Genomic DNA, 15,837 nt, shown 5'->3' on the forward strand with positions numbered 1-15,837 from the left:
CAAGCTCTAGAAATCTCTGGTCAGAAAGTGAATTTTTGCACACCTTACATAATCTGCTTCTGCCCACAAACTTTGGCTGTAAAACAATATTCTTGTCCTTGTTGCTGTCATCTTTCTGATCTCAATTTTAATTCCCTATAATTCAATAGATATTTTAGCACACAACATATAGTTTCCCAGTCTACTATAGTCCTGCCATTATCCTTTGTGATTTCATTTTCCACATGGATAGCTCATCAATGTACTGTTCTTTCTATATGACCTTCGTATTCTATCTCAGTCATCAGCTCATGGTCACATGTTGGCATTGCTCTTATCCAAAACTAATCCGCCACTGATCACCACTAGAATAAAATCTCCTATCCTTCAAGTTTGCTCATTTGCTTATTTCCCTTATGCCTGTCCTTGCACCCCATTAAAACCCTCAGTGCACTGACACTCCTCCTTTCTTCTTATTCATTATCTCCCTCCTGTTTTCACTTTATTCTCTCTGCCTTTCCAAACTGTAAAAGTATTCTAAACAGAGCCACTTCGAAATGGGGCTGAAGCTGCCATCACAGAGGAACTGTCTTGCAGGCCTTAATTCCTCAAACCTTTGGAATGTTAAAACTGGGCAAAATAACCTTTGGACTAGGCCTAAGGCAGTACTATATTTCATACAACTGTTTGTAAAGCTAACAGGGAAGCAGACACTATGACTACCTGACTGAAAATTAAAGACATTTTTAGAATTAGCGTCACTATGTTAACATATCTGTACCTATAGAAAGTTCTTCCTTAGTTTATTGATACTCACAGAAATTCCTTCCTTCTACTCATGTAATTATTCTCCTTCCCTTTTCTCATAAATATCCCTTGCCTTGACCTCCTAATAGGAACAAAATTTGGGTTTCCGCCTGAATCACTGCTTCCAGAATAGCTTTCTTTTAGATTACAAATAAATGTTTGTTTGCCTCTCACTTTGGCCTTTTATTTTTAGGTTAACAAAACCAGCATTTGATCCCTCTCCTCCCGTTTCTTCCCTTAACACTCACACCTTAACACTCCACTATCTGGCTTGTATTTTCTATATTTATTGAGTCTGTTTTCACCAATGTTATGGACAGTCATCTCAGACCTCTACATATGATAGGTTTATTTGAATCCTTATCTTGCTTTGACTTTTGACCCTATTTGAGTTGACCTACCTTTCTTTCTTTCTTTCCTTCTCCCGTCCTTCCTCTTTCTTCCTCCTGCTCTCTCCCTCTCCCCTTCCTTCCTTCCTTCCTTCCTTCCTTCCTTCCTTCCTTCCTTCCCTTCCTTTTCCTTCTTCTTCCTTTTTCCTTCCTTTTCTTCCTTCCTTCTTCTGCTTTTTTTTGTTTTTTTTGTTTTTTTTTTTTTTTTTTTCTTTTTTTTTCTTTTTTTTTTTTTTGTTTTCCTTTTTCGCGATTATTCGATGAATAATCAAATTGGCAGAGTTGATTATCGATGAAGAACTATTTTGATTATGTCTCCTCACTGAACTAGATCCTAACTATATATATTAGATAAACTATGGAGATAGTCATTGTCCATCAGTGCGGTGAAAGATTGTACAGGAGTTAGCGAGAAGACGACGCCCGACGCGACAGGATAAACCGATATTTCCCATTGATCTAACTTCATAATTAGAACACACCTTTATTCTTCCTGTTTTTTTTCCCCACAACTCCTGGCCCCCAAATAACCCATCATTAATTTGATATGCCTCTAATATATATTTTGAATCCATCTGCTTCTTTCCAGTTCCATCACCATCATTCTAATCTTCTTTGTTATAGTTTACTAAAACAATCGTACTATTCACAAATTATAAGAAATGAAATACACATATACACATGATCTGTTGAACAGCTATATAGTACTGAACAACTATATAATACTATTTAATAAAGAAAAGCGATATAACACTCTTCATTGGTGCCATAGAAAACAGAATGTAAGTTATTGCTCATTTATTTAACTTCGTGTATGATAAAATCTAATAAAAATGTAGGAGACTTCATCTATTTGTTTTACTTAAGCATTTAGAATCTATTTCAAAGACTAAATACTTTGAAATTCAAAGACCACTTTAAAAATACTTTGAATATTTGCTTTTAATTTAAAATCATAAAATGTGACTATAATTAGGTTGTTTTAATTTATATTCTGTAAATATGATATAATAAAAAGAAAAACCTTGGATATTATATTACTAAAATGTCTGTCAGCCAAGGTCTGTGTTTAAAGAATAACCCTAAAGAAAAAAAATTATTTCAGAAGTTTTTTTTACTTAAAGTTAGTAAGTTACAGGGGAATAAAAATGCCTACAATGAATTTAAGTGATAAGATGACATACTTTAAGGGAAAATTTCAAATTCTTATCTATTCAAGGGAAAAAAATAACATATGTAAAGAATGTTTAGTCCTTAATGTTTTCCCTAGCATTTGGAGATAAAAACAATCCTCATATTAATTGGTTTTTTAACAGACATATTGATTATAAAATATTTCAATCAGTGATGCAAACAAATATATTTTAAATTCACTTGTTAAATAATAGCTTTTAAAAGTTCATACATGGTATCAAATAAAATAATCATTTGAAGCCTAGAACTCTGGGTGGTTCACAAGTCTGGATGTGACTCTCTAAGATCAAAGAACTAATAACTAAAAATGATTTCTCTCTCTCACACAATACGTACTCTATAATAATAAAAAGAAACAAGAGTCAATGCACGTGCACATTTGAAAAAGAAAAGAACCGGAGACTCCAAAAAAAGTCCTATGTCTTTAGAGACTGGGAAATAACATTATATCAACCTTGCAAATGTGCCCTCATTTTTGGACTCTCTTTTCTTTTACACTTCTATTTGCAAATCAACCAATGACCCCTGAGCTCAGTTCATGTCCACCATACAACCAACTGTAGCCAACACACAAACACTCAGATTCTCACAAGATGTCTTCTTTCCAAGTTAACCAAATATTATCAAACATTTACCTCTGCATAACAGGTGTCATCCATTGTCCCATTTCCAGTATCGGATTTCTCAAACCCACCCCATAACTACTAAGTTAATCCTCTCTTGTCCTTCCTTTTATTTTATTTTTTTAAAGTTGTTTTTTGTTTTTTGTTTGTTTGTTTTTAGATTTTTTGGGGGGAGTATGGTAACCATATCCTTGTACTTGTTAAAAATTCTACAGGAAAAGAGAAATCACTTTAAGAGTTTCTGGCAAGAAAAGACTTAATATAGAGTGCCAATTGCTTATAAAGTCTCTGCAAAAAATTAAAACTCGAAGAACTCATAAAAACACCATTGATGATCTCTGCTTTCTGCAGCACCAAAGTCCATGAATGGTAGGAGCATAGCCAGGTGATGTCCTAAAAACTCACAGCTGCCCTCTGCTGAAGCTCTGTGCCTTCCTGCAAATGTGGTGTAGATAATGTTTCTGGCTCTCTTCTGCCTTCTTGGTCTGGCAGAAGTCCTTTTCTTTGATGGAATCTAAACCAGACCTGTGGGCATGTGTGTTTGGGAAACACAAATTTTAGGCTTTCAGTCTCAATACAGAGAAGAGCTAAGAAGTTCAGGGATGGGGATAAGTACCAACAGAAGGCATAAGGCACATGTACAAAGCATAGGAGATCAGAATAACTTTGGACTTCTTGAAAGTAATATTGGAGGTAAAAGATAATACTAATAATGACAATACAGCTAACATTTAAATGGAAGATGCTATGTGTTTCAGAGAAAGGTCTAAGCACATTCTAACTTATTAAACTGAGCATTGTCTTTAGAATATATTTTGCATTTAAAAAATTAATTGTGGAAAAATACACATAACACAAAATTTACCATCTTAACCATTTTTTAAATGTACATTTCAGTGGTGTTAATTATAGCCACAATGTTGTACAACCAAACTCCAGAACTTTTTTCATCTTGCAAAACAAACTCTATTTCCATTAATAACTTTCCATCTTCATCTACCCCCAGGCTGCCGGCAATCAACATTCTACTTTCTGTTTCTATGAATTTGATTGCTCTAGATAACTTAGATAAGTAGAATCACACAGTATTTGACTTTTTTGTGACTAGCCTATTTCATTTAGCAAAATGTTCTCAAGGGTCATTCATTCTGTACTATGTGACAGGATTTCATTTCTTTTTATGGCTGAATAATATTTCATTGTAGGTACATACTACACTTTATCCGTTTATCTATGAGAAAATGTCTATGGACATTTGTGTCACTTTCACCTCTTGACTATTGTGAAGAACGATGTTAAAATCATGAGTGTACAGATATCTCTTTGAGACCTTGCTTTCAATTTTTTTGGATATATACTCAAAAGTGAAATTGCTGGATCATGTGGTAATTCTATTTTTAATCATTTGATGCACAGAAGCTTTTAATTTTATATAATCTTATTTATTTATTTTTACTTTTGTTGCCTAAGCTTTTGGTGTCATACTTAAGAAATTATTTTCAAATATAACATCATGAAGCTTCTCCCTATGTGTTCTTTTAATATTTTAATTGCTTTAAGTCTTATATTTCAGTCTTGATACATTTTGAGTTAATATTTGTATATAGTACAATGTAAGGGTATAACATCATTCTTTTGCATGTAGATATAGTTTCCCCAAAACTGTTTGTTGAAAAGACTATCCTTTCTCCATTGAATAGTCTTAGCACCTTGTCATAAATAATTTGATCATGTATATTCTATTGTCTGTTTTTATGCCAGTACCATGTTGATTTGATTACTATAGTTCTGTAATAAGTTTTGAGGTCAGCAAGTGTGAGACTTCCAATTTATTCTTCTTTTCCAAGACCAATTGGCTATTCAGGGACAGACTATTTTTTTTAACACAGAATTCCACTCTCAAGCAATCAAAGGTAAGCATACAAATATTTTTAGATGAAACTTCAAAAATTTACCTCTCATTGTCAGGAAGTTACTGGAAGAGTTCCCTAACCAAAAAGTGGGTAAACGAAAGTATAAGACAGGATCCAGGAGACCCTTGATCTAACAGAGGACGGAGGCAAAGGGAATTCTCAGGATGATAATAAAGCAGAGGCCCAGAATGGTATAGCAAGTTTAAAGATAATCAGATCATATTAGAAATGGATGACAAGAGGTCCTAGTAAGGAAAGAAATAGAACAAAGAGATCATCAGACAATATAGATATGTTGAAGTTATTTTGATGGGCAATTTATAGTTATTAAAAATGGTATGTGATGACTTAGCCAGAGATGCACAGAAAACTAAACAAATGTAAACCAAAGAGGCCCTTATTAAGTCTAGGTCAAACACAAAGTTTCACAAAAAAGGAAATATTATCTTATTAAACCATTTGTCTCTACTTAAAAAATCAAATCATTATAACAATGAAAAATTGTAATAAAATAGATGAAAAGAGAAGACATAAGAGAGATAAAAATACAATCTGCAATAATAGGAAGTTAATGGATGATAATATAAATCAATGAATCAAGAGATAGCAGTATTCGCTTTTTTTTTAAATGGGAGATAAATTTCGGCAGAAATAGTTAAAGAGTTGAGAGTGTTACATCTATAATACTGAGAAAGGAAGAAAGTGATATTGAGTTCTGTTTTAATGTTAAATATTTATTACCATTTTTATATTCTAATTATGTACTTCTACCCCATTTACAATTAGAAAACCTTAAAATATTTTAAATTTGTCCTATATTTAAAAGCTGAAATTAATGAGGACTGATAAAAGCAGCATGTGCAAGTAGGGTTTAACAAATCCACAACATTCAAGGGTAGAATTCTATTTTTCCACATTCAGAAAATAAGACAGCTTACCAAGGAAACAGACCAAATACCATACCGACTTTGCTCTAGGCAGGTGCAGCCATACAGAGCAAACATTAATATTTGTCATGGTGGAGAATGATGCAAATAAGACTTGGCTGAATTAATTGTTGGTAATATTATTATGCGACAAAAAAAAATAAACGGTTCTCAATTTTTGACATTCCATATTCTCTGCAAGGCTGAATTATTTGAAAACAAGTGATGCTTACTTGTGGACTTCAGATTATTCCACTGTTTCTATGTTTTTTTTATTTTTTTGGTTGTTATTTTTTCCCCTAATGTTCAGGGAAAAAGTCATGTGAAAATATTCATGGGGCTATCAAGTATAACTAAGATTAAACTTGCTTCCATAGCAACAGATGCATTATCAGGACAGTTCCAAAGCGCAGGCAACAATGACTTCAACCCATTAAATGGGAATCTGCAGGCAGAATTTCACATAAACTTCCACTGTTGCAGGATATTTGTGTTTATTTTGTCACGTTTTATTTTTAATCCCCAGGAAACATGAATTCAGGTTCTTACATCATTCATATTTCTCACTCATAATAATGTAGTTCATATAAATGCCCTGAAGATTAATTTAAGCTATCAATGTGGTGAAAATAGAAAGTGACATAAAACCTCATACATCCATCCTATCATAGCCATTGTCCTTTGGTCGTCTTAAAGGTCTCACTAATGTTTAGTATATTTGTTGCCTAGTCGTTATTTATACACAGTTTTACTTTAAATTTCTATGTCCATATTAAGAAAATTTTTTTTAAATCCATTAAATGTTTTAGCTCCACAGTGCAATATACATATGATATGTTATTGAATTGTACACTTGAAACCTATTTGATTTTATTAACCAATAAAAACAAACAAACAAACAAACAAACAAATAAATAAATATTTTAGTTCAAAATATTTATCAGATTCTTAAGGTATGGGAGAATGAGAGATTTCAATTCCTATAAAGTAAACAAAAAGTAATATCCACTATTTATTGAACAATTATTATGTGCCATAAGCTATTATATAGGTTAACTTTAAATATTCACAACATATGAATTATTATTCTCATTTTAAGAGAAGCAAAATGGAATCTTTTGACTCAGCTGGAGGGGGATTGGGGATAGGTTGAGATCTTACACTGTCTTTACTACATTTGGATATAGATTACTAAAATAATTCATAAATAGAAAATAGCAAAGAATTTAAAAATTGCTCTAAAAATTGAAATAGCTAAGTAATCTTAAAATTATTTTTATATTTGTTGTGATAATATTTATACCTGTTTTATAAAACAGGCAATAATTCATAATAGGCAAACTAGTATTTAATGTATATTAGCATATTTTAATGAATGTTTCACAGCTACGTTTATAGCTATTTTACTTAGGCATAGTGTAATAAGAATTATTTCATCTACTTATAAATATTCTCTACTCTTTAGTCAATTTTTAAGTTGCTGAAATACAAGCAGAATCAACTTACTATATAAACCACACCTTCAGTGGGTTCTAAGTAGTAAACCTGAGGGAATTTAGAACCACATATTTATAACTTGAAGCATTAATTTCCTCAGGCAAATCTCCCGAATGCTTCGTAAAGAGCAGTCAAACAAGCTACCTGCAAACTGTAATCGGTCTTCTCCAGCTACCTGTATCCCCAAAGCAGCCTTCTCAGGTTGAGAAATCATGCTCTGGTCCACCCCTTCACACTTCTGCTCAGGCTTCAGAACCCATGCGGCTCTGCTCGCAACCGTAACAAGTATCTGCAGTTCTTAATCCAACTAGAGTGAAATTATCTGGAAAATGTTTAAAATCATATCAATACTTGGTCTGGACTTAGAGATTCTGCTTTAACTGCTCTGGAGTGAAAGCTAAACACCATTTTCACTGTTATTTTTCAAGCTCTCCCAAATGATTCTAAAGTGTGGCCATTAGCAGGGGGAGAAATTTTAAGGTGGAGAACAATATAAAAAAAAATATGTTTAACCTTACTTTAGAAGTTATGGAGTAGTCTGATAAACCCATTTTAATGCTTACTATTCTTCCCTTTTCTTTCTGCTCTCAAATTTAAAAACTAGCAGCTCACTTTGAAGTGCTGAACATAAGACTTCTTCTCCTTCGACTGATTATTAGGCCAATAAGAAACAAAAAATGGAGAATTTTTTTGTCAAATTCTGTATTGTGTAATCTTATTTTTGTAACACCTCTCATATCCTGTCATGTTTATTTAAAATTATAGAGTTCCTGTTGTTCCTTGAAATACAGCCTATGTCACCATCCCTTCTTAAATTTTAAAGTTATGGAAGCAACTGAAGCACCTCTTGAGACCAGCAATATACGAAGGGAACTATTTGCTTGTTTGTTTGTTTGTTTATTGGGCCACTAAAAGTGGCAGTTCCCTGTTTTCAAAAAACAATAGACAGGAATTATCATTAATAACAATGTCAGCTTTTTGGTATTAGTCTGTTTCTATATCGTATCTGGATGTTGTCTGATGATCAGAGTTGTAGCCCCCATTTCCTTTTTCTGGTTGCACTGTATAAATTTGGTGATGGAACCAGGAAAACTATTAAGCATTTTTAGGTATACCCAGCTTTTTTTAAAAAAATATGTACAGTTTAGATTTAATGTTATAGAAATCCTAAGGGCCAAAATTGAGGGAGCTGAAAAGGAGACTGGCAAACTTCTGTAGTTGTCAGAGTGGTGGTTGAGGGGTAATATGTAGTTGAGTTTTAAACAGCAGATGAGACCTTGGGCTCAAGAAGTGAGAGTAGAAATGAGACTCCTGCATGAAGCTGAGACCCATAGAGTCAAAACCTTTGAGCAAGGGTGAAGAGGAAGAAAAAGTCTTCCCAGTTCCCAAGAGAATGACAAGAATGTTTTTTGGTCTTTGTCTTGGATATGGTGGCATACAAATGTCTCCCCTGATTTTTCACATTCCCAAGCTTTTTCTGTTTCTCTCTAAGCTGGATCCACATTTACATTTCTAACATGGACTGAGAAATACAAAGCAAGAGATTAATGTAAAAGGTCTGGGGCCATTGCTTCCCCACGGCTACCTGCAGAAGCAGAAGTAAAACTGGTTTGGAGATATATATTATTATTCTTAGCTCATCTTTCATAGGGGTCTCACAGATAAAGCCCCCACCAAACAAGAGCTCACAGCCCCAAATTATAAACTAAGGGAGAAATATTTCACCATGAGTAGAGGCAGTGCATATGTGGGCTCAAGCACAAACACACATGCACACACAAAACACACATACGCACACAAAGATTAGACTCCTAAGAAATTCAGTTAATAGAATTTTCAATAGAGGCTGTCAAATAAAAAATTAAAATTATGAGTCATTTAACTAAGGAATTAAAATGTGAGAAAGAAGAAACACTATATAAACATGAATAATGAATATTTGGGAAAAAATAGAACTTCTAGAAATAGAAATTCTCATTGAAATTGAAATTTAAGTAGATAAGTTAAAAAGCAGATTTTGAACAGCTTATGAATCTACTTATAAGACAAGACATATGTAAATTGGAATTCCAGAAGAAGGGAGAGAATGGGAGATGTTCAAAGTGAAAACAAGTGAGTTTTCTAGAATTATGAAAAATATAACCTTCAATTCAGGAACACTAGCTCAGAAGAATAGATAAAACTGTATCTATACCTAGATACATCTGGGTGGAACTTTGCAGTCCAAACAGAGAATGTAACAAATACCCTACTATTGGACTGAAGGAAGAACTATTGGACTGAAGGAAGAACTCCTAACAGCAACAATACAAAGAAAAGACAAATTTGCTTTTGACATTAGGATAATTCTAGGCATAGTGTCAAATATGTCTTTTGAATAAAGGTGCCCTAAAAAGCTACATATTAAGTCAATAAGAAATTTTAAAATTACTTTTTGTCCAGGATATTCCTGAAACAAAAAGTGTACATTAATTCAGAGCTAAAATGATTTTAGGGTTTCAACTCTAAAGCTCCTTGAAGGTAGAAACTGCCTTATTCACAATTGAATACTGAGGATGTTGCACAGGGCCTCGATTTAGGAAGGTGATCAGCAAATATTTGCAGAGTAAATGACTATATGAATGGATAATGTATAAACTATATGAACGTATTTCATATGAGGCATAATCTTATTAGAAAATCAATAGTACACATAAATGATCTCAGATATGTTCCAATTCACACTTCATTGTATATTAATTAGTACATCATAATGTCTAGAAGAGAAGGTTTTCTGCTAGGCTATATATTTCAGGCTGAATGAAAGATATTTTCTGTTTTATCATTTTTTATGACCTATGCCAAACTTCAAACATTGTACAAATGAACATTATTAAATATCGATTTCTGCTCTAAAGCCAAACATACATTACCAATAACTTTGTTTTCTGCAAAACTACTCAATAAAATAATAGGGGGAAACAGGGCTGCGAAAGACCACTCAAACCCATGGAATTTTGTAACCAGGCCCCAGCAAAATAATAACAACTCCAATAAAAACACTGCCACAGTAAAATCACCACTCCGTGTGTACCTAGAAACTGTCAATTTCTTAGATGACTTAAATTCTGGAACTCACGCTTCCTCCTTCAAGGCGTATAGTCTTAGAGACAGTCACTATAATAAAGACTAATTTCGTAGAAACTAAAAATCTGAGTAAGAGCTTAAACGTTTTTCATTCATCATTTTTAAGGTTGGAGGATGGGAAACGGTGATGTATTTGCTGCCGCTTCATCTGCATTCTCCCAGATGGTAAACGGAGTGCAAAGTGTAGCAAATCTAGATGCCACTGAACAAACCACTTCTTAAAATAAAGGAGGGTATTTCTTCAGAATGTTATTTATTAATAAAGGACTTCAGATATTGGCTGGGCTTTCTCTTTAATTTTGAGAAAGCTCACCCTGATCAATTAAAGTATTAATCTCCTGGGGGTGGGGATGTGAATAAACTGACAACTTCTGCATTATACTGACATCATTTCCCTCTTTACCAACTGCAAGTGAGCTAATTTGTGTTAAGAAAAACAAAACATTAAAATTTGGCAGCATAGCAAAACAGACTACTTGGGAATGTTTCCTCAACCGCAGCATAACAACAGCTATTTTTCTCTGGGAATACAGAGGTGAATGAACCAATAAAGCACAATTTTCACAGAATTTACATTATAGTGTGAATAAAGAAACAACCAATCTAATCAATCTCTCAATTAATGCCTAGTAGAAAAGTATCAAGTGGCAACAAGTCCTCTGCAGAGAATTAATATGACAGTGACATTTTGGCTACCAATTGAATGACAAGACATCGCCAGATGGGAAGACTGAGGGGAAATATTCTGGGTGAAAACACCTCCTGAAAAGATCAAAAACTGAGGAAGAACATGGAGAATTTTAGGAGGTCAAACTGGTCTGTTTAGCTAGAATTTAGCGCCATGGAGTAGAAAGAGGATAAGGTAATACAGGAGATAAGGGAAAACACACAGCCAGATTTTATGAGCCATGTTAAGAAGTTTGGATTTTATATACATTTATACCAATTACATGCTAATTAAAAGGACCTAAGTAGAGAAATGACATCATTTAATTTATGGTTAAAAAATAACTCTCTGGTTACTGCGGGGATAATGAATAGTAAAGGAAAGAGTGGAATATATGAAGCCAGTCAGGAGGCTACTTTAGGAATTCAGATGCACAATGATGGAAGTTTGGACTTGGGAAGAGGTTAGGATTAGTGGAGATGAAGGGAAATGGATAGATTCATAAACAGAGGTAGAGATGACAGTCACTGCTGATGGACTGAATTTGCAGAAGAAATAGTAAATGAAAGAGTGAAATCAGGAGTAACTCTTAAGTTTAGGCTTGAGAAGGCAGAGAGAAGATGGTGCTTTTTACTGGAATGGAAGACTTTGGCATCTGTGAAATATTTAGTAAAATATGTAAATTTATCGCAATATATTGTTAACTAGAAGCACTTTTAATTTTTTTTTTATTTTATTTTATAGGTGAGGCAACCCTTGGTTGACCTCACAGGTTTCAAGGACCTTGTCAGCTTACAATCCTTTATTTTTTTATTTTTTACACCTACAGCACCTGGTCTTCTTAGGTGGTCTCCCATCGAAGTACTCACCAGGCCTGACCCTGCTTAGCTTCTGAGATCAGGCAGGATCAGACTTGTTCAGAGTGACATGGCCATAGACTAAAAGCACTTTTAAATCAATATGTACTTTATAATTTCAATGCTGTTATAATAACATTCCAGTTATATGCATATGCATAGAACTGGAAGACTGTGCACTAAAACTGCCTACACATAGTAGTTATATATGGCATATAGCAGCTGATATATTAGTTAAATGAGTGAATATTGATTATTCTCTTCACTTTTTAAAAATTGTTTACCCAGTTTCCCATTTTCTTTATTATCTTTTTAATTTAAAATAACTAGACAGTATATTTTAAGTAGAAATAATTTTAATTAGAAAAGCAAAACAGAATATCTGAAAAAATATCAAAGCACAAAGAATAAAATAAAAGTTACTCACATCCCACAATCACCCTGATATACTTATGTACACACGTATGTGTATATGCATGCATTTATTTAGAATAGAAATCAGATCATGATGTGTACCAGGTTTGTAGATAGAAAGAGAAAGATAAAAGAAAAGAGGCATTAATTATTAGAGATATTGAGAAGTAACTAATTTCTTTTGTGGAATAAAGGCCCAAGTTATGGTCTACTTAGAAGTCAATAGCATTAATTTTCTACTATTAAAATAACATATATTTGAAAATATTTACTTTCTATCTTTACTATATTAGCAAACCACTATTATCTTTAGCTCTTTCAACTAACTGAACAGGCTTCATTAATGATTTTACCATTTACTTCAGTATAGTGATGTAAAAAGTAAGTGCCAATGAAATCATCTTCATGAATTTACACATCAAATTGTGATAACTCTAATGACTTGAAGAATTGGAGGGCTGTCCAGTCAGTGAGGAAGAAATTAAGCAATACCCTAACATTTTTGTGAGAGTCTAACAAAATGTCTAACATTTTGTCTGTATGCAGAAAAATTGTGACTCAAATACAAACTGTGAGGAAAACGCGTCTCACATCCTCCTGTGACATTAAACAATTGTTTAAAATATAAAATTACCTCTTTAAGAAATAAGACCCTATAGCTGTTTGGAGATGTCTTATAAAAACAAATTAAACAAATTTCTATTATTTTTGAATTTCCACATCGCTTTCGCCATAATATATTTTAACAAATTTTATTAAATGGCTAACTCCTAAACCAATCGAGAATATGGACATATAAACAAAAGCACAGTTAAGATAAAATCCCATCGAAACAGGAAAAAGTCCAAACTGAAAGATATAAGTAAATATCTTAATTGATAATTAAACCGTTTGACTAACTTCAGACAAGCCAGACTTATATGAAGTTGGTAATATTGATCTCTTCTCTTGTTGGAATTAAAAATCAGTGTACTCTGAAATATATAGTTATTTAAAAATAAACTAGTAGAATAAATAGTTTAAATACTTTATACCATGGTTATTCCTATTCTGAATTTTTTATTATTCTTCCATTCTCTATAAGAGGGTGTAAAATATTGTTCACATGAAACATTATTTTTTTACTTCATAGGAGAAGTGAGAATGTTTAGTGGGTGATTAAAAATTTCTAGGTTGTGTGTGGGTAAAATTCTAAAAGCTGAGAGGAAAAAAGTTATCTGTCCCATAACAGAGCATGAACAGAGGACCAGACAAAGCAAAACTATGTTTGTATCATTAGAATTTCAAATGCATTAGTGAGTTAAAAGACGATGTCACTAATATTTAATTTATCATACACAATATTTTGTATTTCTAGTATATTGAGGAATTTATACTCATTTTACTTTAGGATAAAATGTTCTAAGTTTGGCATTTTTTCCACTGGATATTTTTTCAATACAAATGAAAGAGGTGCCTCGTCAAGAGTTGGCATTCCCTTCTGTGGGAATACAGCCAAGATCCTATATGAATTAATAGAAGCTATTTTAAAGCAGAATGTTGATTTCTTGTCATAAAGAAGTCTCACAGCATTTGTAGCAGTAAATAAGATTCTCGATTATTCATTGTTTTGCAATTATAATCATTGACTATTTTGAATGATAGGTTATTTAAAAGCTTCAGGTAGGTAATGCATAGATTCAGTCATATATTAAGGTGTCCATCAATGTTTTGCTTCTGGGTTCATCAATACTTACTCAAATAATTACAGTTTTCTTCACAAATAATACATATTTTCATATTAATGCCTATAGAAATCCTTTCTACCAGCTTCTACAACAAGCGAGTTCAAAGGAAGCCAGAAAATAATATGTTCAGTGACATGTATTTCATCGGTAACTATGCTTCATGAAAATGACATATTCGAAACAGATATGTTGATGTATTACTCTGTTGGATTCTAAGAGAAAGTGAATTCATGTGAACATCTATTATGATCACAATGTGACCTCCCAGTCACACAAAAGCTTGCAGAATGAGCAATGATGTCTTACATGGAAATGCTACCTACTGTACCATTTGATATTCAGTATGATCTTAGTTATGTTTAAAAGAATAGCATGGTTTAAGCACTACAGTCATTTCCTCTTCTTAGACTGCCCAAATGCTTGTCACTGTGAAATAGACTAGCTCAATTTAAACCAGATTTCTACATGGCAATCACATGTCTTATTAGCCTATGACATTCATCTGTTTTCACTTTGGTCATGACATTCTTATGACAATCAATTCCAACATTTAAAATGTGCTCCTCCTTTTTTGGTTAGGTCTCTTTCCTCACCCCCAAAATAGGATTTTTTTTTTTCCCTTCTAGTTATCTTTCATGGCTTAATTTAATTTCCATCTCTCTCTCTGATGCTTTCTTTGTCTGATTATTCTATATCACATTGATTTCTTCATTTTTGTAAATTCTATAACACACTCTGTAAGGTCCACATTGTTTTGCATTTTTAATTTAAAATGTGAAACACAGTACCTTTATTCTGATCATATAAATAAAATAATGCTTGTTATTTTATTAGGAATAAGTCTTTATCATTCCAAACTTTTTGTCAACTTCTATGTTCATACACGAACATAAACATTAAGCTGAACATTAGGAAGTTTCTGCTTCTGTATATTAAAAAATTTGGATAGCATCAACTTCATATAGTTTCAAAATAATATTAAGTATACTTTTATCCTTCCTCGGTACATGATACTCCTTGTTATATAATCTAGTGGTTTTCTCTTTAATTTTTCACTACTAACCCATTTGTGGCACTCTTATTCATATGCCTACTTCTCTACTATTACATGAAAACAAGACACCAAATACTTCCTGCCACCATGGCACTGTTTCTAATAAGTCATGACCTTGAGAAATCTTGTACTTTCTCCATACTTCATCTTTTCCCCTAAGGGACCTTTAGAACATTATTATTCTCTGAAAACTACTCTATCCTTGGTAAATTGGCATGCTATTTTAAACTGAATATTATTAATTTTTTCTTGAATATGTCATTTTTAAAACTGCATATTTGGAAAAAAATAAAGTTTACATAACGCTCTCTTTACCTGGATCTTTTTATTTTCTCACATGGCCCACAATGATTTTCTTTATTTTTCCCTATTCTGAAAATTTTATTCTCATTTATTTGTTTCTTGGTTAGAATTGTTTCTAGATGATTTTATTCAGAATGGGTATGTGGATAATATATTCTTTCAAACTACATATATTGAGTATTGAATTCATCTAATAATATAGGTATATTATATATATTATTTATATATATATATTATGTAGATATTTAATAATACAGATGGGTAGATAATATACTCTTCTAATTTCTAGAGTTGTAGATGAAGATATTAATGCCAGCCTAATTACCTTACCTTTATATGTAACTTCTTATTTTTGCAGGAG

General features: G+C 32.6%; 1 protein-coding gene and 1 pseudogene across 2 annotated transcripts in view; both read right to left on the bottom strand.

The window, feature by feature from the left end:
* Positions 1-15,837, bottom strand: part of GALNTL6 (polypeptide N-acetylgalactosaminyltransferase like 6) — an 886,098-nt gene that overhangs the window by 542,429 nt on the left and 327,832 nt on the right. The window lies entirely within an intron of this gene.
* On the bottom strand, positions 11,942-12,060 carry LOC120613641 (uncharacterized; annotated as a pseudogene).

Source organism: Pteropus medius, unplaced genomic scaffold (genome assembly GCF_902729225.1).
Source record: "Pteropus medius unplaced genomic scaffold, Ma_sr-lr_union100, whole genome shotgun sequence".
Lineage (NCBI taxonomy): Eukaryota > Metazoa > Chordata > Mammalia > Chiroptera > Pteropodidae > Pteropus > Pteropus medius.